The sequence below is a fragment of the Hyperoodon ampullatus genome, assembly GCF_949752795.1.
Source record: "Hyperoodon ampullatus genome assembly, chromosome: 6".
In the NCBI taxonomy this organism is placed as follows: domain Eukaryota; kingdom Metazoa; phylum Chordata; class Mammalia; order Artiodactyla; family Ziphiidae; genus Hyperoodon; species Hyperoodon ampullatus.
Genome location: NC_136919.1, coordinates 125,579,740 through 125,585,594, shown reverse-complemented (window position 1 = coordinate 125,585,594; position 5,855 = coordinate 125,579,740).

Below are 5,855 nucleotides of genomic sequence, written 5' to 3'. Positions count from 1 at the left end.
CTTGGGCAAGTTACCTAACCTCTCTGTGCCGTTCTCTCATCTACAAAAAAAGGCCTATGTAGTACCTCTATCACAGGGTTGTTACAAGGAATAAATTATTTGTAAAAATACACAAACAGTGCTAGCACAGAATACATAAATGCTGGCTATTACTGTTGGCCGTAGTCTGTAGACGCATCGTAGTTTTTGATGCTTTATTTCTAAGACTAACAGTCTGTCGAAGAAGTTCACTGCCCTTTCAGAGGGAGAAAAGGGTGTTTTCAGCTCTGCCTGAGCTCACACGCTGGCTGCATCCCCAAATCCCTAATAACTAGAGTTTAGAACGGCTGTGCCCTTCAGGGGCTGCCCTTATCCTTAACCCTTCCGCTCCTGGGGAGCGGGGCCGGGGTAAAGAACGCCCAGAACGCGGCCCTCCTGCACCGTCTCTCCCCATCCAGCTGACAGCGCAGCCAGAGGGAGTTTCGGAAACCTCTACTTCTTTCCTGCTTGACTCCCTGCCGCTCTTGCAGTGGAGACAGAACGTGTGAGGTCGCAGGAAAGCCTGAGCCGACGCCCCTCCGTAGTCAGCGCCCCTCCGTCCCCATCCCGGCCTCCCCGCGGCCGAGCTCGGCGCTGCGCCCGGCCACCCCTCCGCCGCGTCTCCCGCCTTCGGGGACGCCCTCCTTCCGGGGCGTCCGCGGTTCTTTCTACACTCGGCGGGGCCAGCCGGACCAGAGGGTTGGGGGAGCGTGCTGTGGGGGGACCGGGCTGAGTCAACCCGCCCCCCCGGGGGAGGGCTCCTGACTGCGCCAACCCGGCCCCGGGGGAACCCCGGGATGTAACCCGCCCCGGGCCCGCCCCCGGGAGACGCAGGAACGCGAGGCGCCGCTCTCCGCTCCGGCTGGGGGCAAACGCGCCGCACCGCCCTCAGTCCCGCCACCGCCCTTGCACCTCCGCGCCGTACCTGCGGCCCCTCCGCGCCGGGCCTGCGCTTCCCGCCGCCGCCCACCATCCTGTAGCCGCTGCAAGAAGCCCGTCCCGCCGGGAAACCATGCGCCGCCGACTGCTTCCGGTTCAAGGGCGACCAATCACCTCTCCGCGCCCCGGCGCACACAAATATAGGGAAGGCCCCGCCCCCACAACCGAGCGCGCGGCCGAGGCCCCGCCCACCCGGCCAGCCTGGCAGGTGTTCCCTTCGTACGCGCGTGCGCGTCCCGCGGGCTGAGCCGCCTGAGCTTCTCCGGGGGCACAGGGACCCCGGCCCAGACTCGGACGCTGCGGAGGTCCCCTTCCTCCCCAGGCGTTCACTGGGGCAAGGCCGGTGCTCCTTCGTCTGTATTCGTTTAAAAGATTCCTCTTTCCCTCTTGCCCAGCCCTGATTCATCTTTAATGGTTTGAAATCACACAATTTCTGTCCACCCACGCTTTTGTTTTACTTAACTGAGTCGGTCTTAAATAAGATCCTCTTGAGATGTGTATCTTTGAAAGGTATTCTTTTTTGTTAATAAAAGCTTGTCACTAAGACAAACTAAAGTCTGCCTAGAATTAAGCTACAGTGTGTCCATAGACTTGTATAAGATTGTTGACCTTGCTGGGGGAAAAGAGTAATTCTTTGGATTTTTTTTTTTTTTTTTTTTTTTTTTGCCAAATTTGGGGTAACACAATTATCACCAACATACTTTAAAACAGATATTTTTGTTGGTGATGGTGCTGGTGGACTTCTGAAGGAAAATTCTCTGTATGAAAACAGGGGAATTGACAAGTAAAATCAGTGAAATGTTTAAGATCGCATAGTTGAAGGCTCTCAGACCCAATAAAATGCTAAAATAGAAAAGGATGCTAATCACAGTACAGACTGAGAAAACACACTGCAAAAATAGTAGCTACCAAATGAATATCTTTTTTAGAGCTAAAAGTCACTGGGGTTACTATTTAGGGTTAGACTGTTAGTGAAACATGGATTAATAAAAGACAATGAAAATGGAATCAGAATTCCTCTCTATTCCTTAAGAGTGATTGATTCTAGGATTCAGCTAACTTTAAGCTCCTGATCCAAGATAAGATTTTAAAAGGAATATTTATTTCCAATCTTTTTAATGCTTTCAAGACAATAGACGTCACAACTGGCCTCTGGAATAAACACCTCTTTCTGCATTTGTTATGAGAGCTGCTGCAAATAAAAGACAAGACTGGATGCACTTGGAATTCCAGGTCCTGGGGTGAAACCAGGCTCCTACTGAAGCAGTATGAGGCTCTGGATGTGGGAACCATTAACACTACCAATCAGGAATGAGCCCCTGACAAGGCACTGCCCACCCCTGGAGGGTAGCACCAGCATTGATAAGGCCCAGAGCCCCTAGGGCACTCAGGCTCCTAGCCTGTCCTGGCAGAAAGGACTTCTTGTAGGGACTGTTGATCGTGAGGCACCTAATTAGGGAAACCCAGGTGATTGTGTTAAACCCAGAGGACAGGGAGAGGTGGGAAGGGTCCATTTTTGTCTAAGTTGCCAGATCAAAAGTCAGAGGAAGTCAGAGGCAGTTTCAGACAGAGCTGGTCCCAGGTGGTTGCTACACTGATGGACTGCAGATGAGCTGTCGAATTCATCTTTTTTTTAATGTAAAATCCTTGATGCAATCCACTTCAGTTTTTTGTTGTTGTTGTGCGTGTGTGTGTTTTGGGTCTTTTTTGGCTGCGCTGGGTCTTCGTTGCTGCGTGCTGGCTTTCTCTAGTTGCAGTGAGTGGGGGCTACTCTTGGTTGTGGTGCGCGGGCTTCTCATTGCGGTGGCTTCTCTTGTTGCAGAGCACGGGCTCCAGGCACACGGACTCAGTAGTTGTGGCGCACGGGCTTAGTTGCTCTGCGGCATGTGGGATCTTCCCGGACCAGGGCTCGAACCTGTGTCCCCTGCATTGGCAGACGGATTCTTAACCGCTGGACCACCAGGGAAGCCCTTGAGTTAATCTTTGATACTGCATGCTGACCCTATCTGTGACCACTGGACCCTGGCAGACTACCAACTAAACAGTGACTAAACTCTGCCTGGTCTGTCCAGCTATGCTTAATCCAGATCAGTAGCCCTAGGACCATTTATCCTTTAGCTAGCACTAGGAGGATGATCCAAACGCCTCTTAAAAAGGCTTCACAGATGCCTGAGCCGTCACATTCACACTGGATTACAGGTCCAGCTGATGCACCAATCCACTTTTTCTCTACTACAATTTCGTGGAATCTAGCTCCAAGCACAAAGTGGCACATCATGGGTTCTCAATAAATATTAAATGACTGGCTGATCTCCATTAGCAAACAGCCATCACCACCATTAAACAGTTACCCTTCCCTCCATCCGTTTAGTCATTTACTCATTCGAAACATTTATTAAGTGCCAGTTATGGGTCAGAACTGTGTTAGGCACTGGAAAAGCCAAGAGGATGCAGGTGGTGTGGTTCCAGGAGCTCACAGGCAACTGAAGAGCCCTGGAGACACGGAGAATCCCGTATCCACCTAAAAAGGCAGAAGCGTCACGTCGTCTTTATCACACTCCAGTCTTCCAGATGTCTTGCTCCAGATCAGCCTCCTTCAAAGAACTGCTCTTATCGTTTTCTTCTTAGAAGATCACAGAGTTGATCAGACCTAAAATTCTGAGCAAGTAGTGTTATTACCAGGAAATGACAAATGACACAGCAGCAAAGGGCAGTACTGATTAGTACTTAATTAGGGGACCAAACTCAGCTGAAACAAGGACTTCACCTGGTGATGTTATGGGGCGGGGCGGGGAGTGGCATCAGTAGCCAAGACCAAGAATGAGGAAAACAGCCAAGGAAACAGGAGATGGGAGCTTGGGGAGCAGTTACTGCAAGAATGCAACCAAGTTCTGCTGAGTAATATCTGTCTTGGATGAGGTCATTCTCCTTACCCTCCAAGTTTATTTTTTAAAAGTCTCCTCTAAACACCATCGAAAGCAGATGTGGGGGAGACTCCAATTCCTCTCCAGCTGTGAATCTCTGGTTCCAAAACACAGTGGTGAGGCAGGCATAGTACAGACATAGGAAGGTCAGAGCGCCCAGCACCTCCAAAATGCAACAGGGCAAGGGTGGATCACACCTCAAGGTTCAGGAATAAACTTGGGCCCCGTGTTCTGGCCTCTGGCCCACCTCGCGGAGGTTCTGCCTTCCAGACACACTGGGACGGGGATTCTGGAGGCCCCCTTTGGAGGGCTCTCGAGGGCCTGCCCCAGGGGCTTTGCTGGGTGGGAGCCCAGGCATGTGGCTCTCTCCACGGGAACTCACCACACCACAGCTGAGTCCACTGGCTCCCCTCTGCTGTCCCGCTGGGCGTGGCCCTAGCTGGGGCTCTTGGAAGGAGCCCCACTCCCCCCTCGGTTCTCTGCCTGGACCTGAGGCTCTTGGGGGCATCCTCTGAAGTCTGGGAGGAGGCAGCTACCTCCCCACAGCTTTGCTCCACCAGGGGGGCGATGGAGTGCAGGGGGTGGGGCAGACCCCCTCCTTTGAAATCGGTCGCCCCCAGGCCCTTGCTCTCAGGGCTGTGATGGGAGCGGCAGGCCTGATTCTCACAATAATTGACTAACAATTCCATCTTTGTCATGCCTCTCTCCTCGCATTTTATTACAAGCAGTCAAGAGGCATCAGGCAATTTCTCTGACACTTTGAAATTTTCTCAGCCATATATCCGGTTTCACCCCTGGAAAGCCGTACCTGCCACAAAACCCTCCCAGGTGAGCATAATTCCTCTAAGCTCGTTGCTACTTTGTAACAAGGTTGGCCTCTCCTCCATCACTCAGTCATCTGTTTGTCATTTCCATCTGTGATCTCATCAGAATGGGCTTCGTTGTCCATATTCCCACCAAAACTCTGTTCAGGATTCCTTAGGTATTCTCTAAAAAACTGAGGCCTTCTCTAGAAGTCTATTCTTTTCTTTCTGGTCTCTGACCAGAATCGCCCTTCGTGGTCTGTTCATGGCAACTGGGCTTCTTCCAGCAGGAACCTCAAAGCTCTTCCAGCCTCTCACCATTACCCCATTCCAAAACGTCTTCAACATTTTTATGGATTTGTTACAGCGGCATCCTACTCTCGGTACCAATGTCTGCCTTAGTCCATTAGGGCTGCTGTAACAAAAGCCCACGAACTGGTGGTTTATACACAACAGACATTTATTCCTGTAGTTCTGGAGGCTGTGAGCCCGAGATCATGGCGCTGGTAGATTCCGTGTCTGCTGAGGACCTTCCTCCTAGCTGACGGCTGTCTTTTCGCTGTACCTGTACCCGCATCGGCAGTAGGGGCGAGGGAGCGCTATGGGGTCACTTTCATAAGGGCACTAATTCCCTCATAAGGGCTCTGCCCTCATGACCTCATGACCCCCCAAAGGCGCCACCTCCTCACAGCATCACAATGGGCGTTAGATTTTTAACATATGAATTTGCGGGGCACACAATCAGTCAACCTATAGCACCTGCCAGATAAATTATTTCTGGATAAATGGAAAATTCTTTTTCGTTTAACATTTGGGACATTTGAGTCATGGAAATAGGTGGGTTTCCTCTTTTTAGGCACAAATAGTCTCTCACTGTTGATGCGGCACCGAATTCCGGGCCTTTCCCTTGGTAAATCACCGCCATGAAGTTGATGAGAATGGCTTCAGAGGCCACCCACAAAGTAAGGAGGTAAACTCTGTTCCTTCTGCCCTCAGGCTTTATTTCCTCTTCCCAGGGAAATGTGTATTTGTCACAGGGCTGTTTATTCCTAGGTCTCTTAGACTCAGAGCACCTTGTCATGGCTACAGCTGCAGTGAAGCTGCTTCTGTGCATGCTTTTCTGCTTAGGTAGGGAATCACTGCTTGATTAAATTAGCCACTGGAGGGCTTC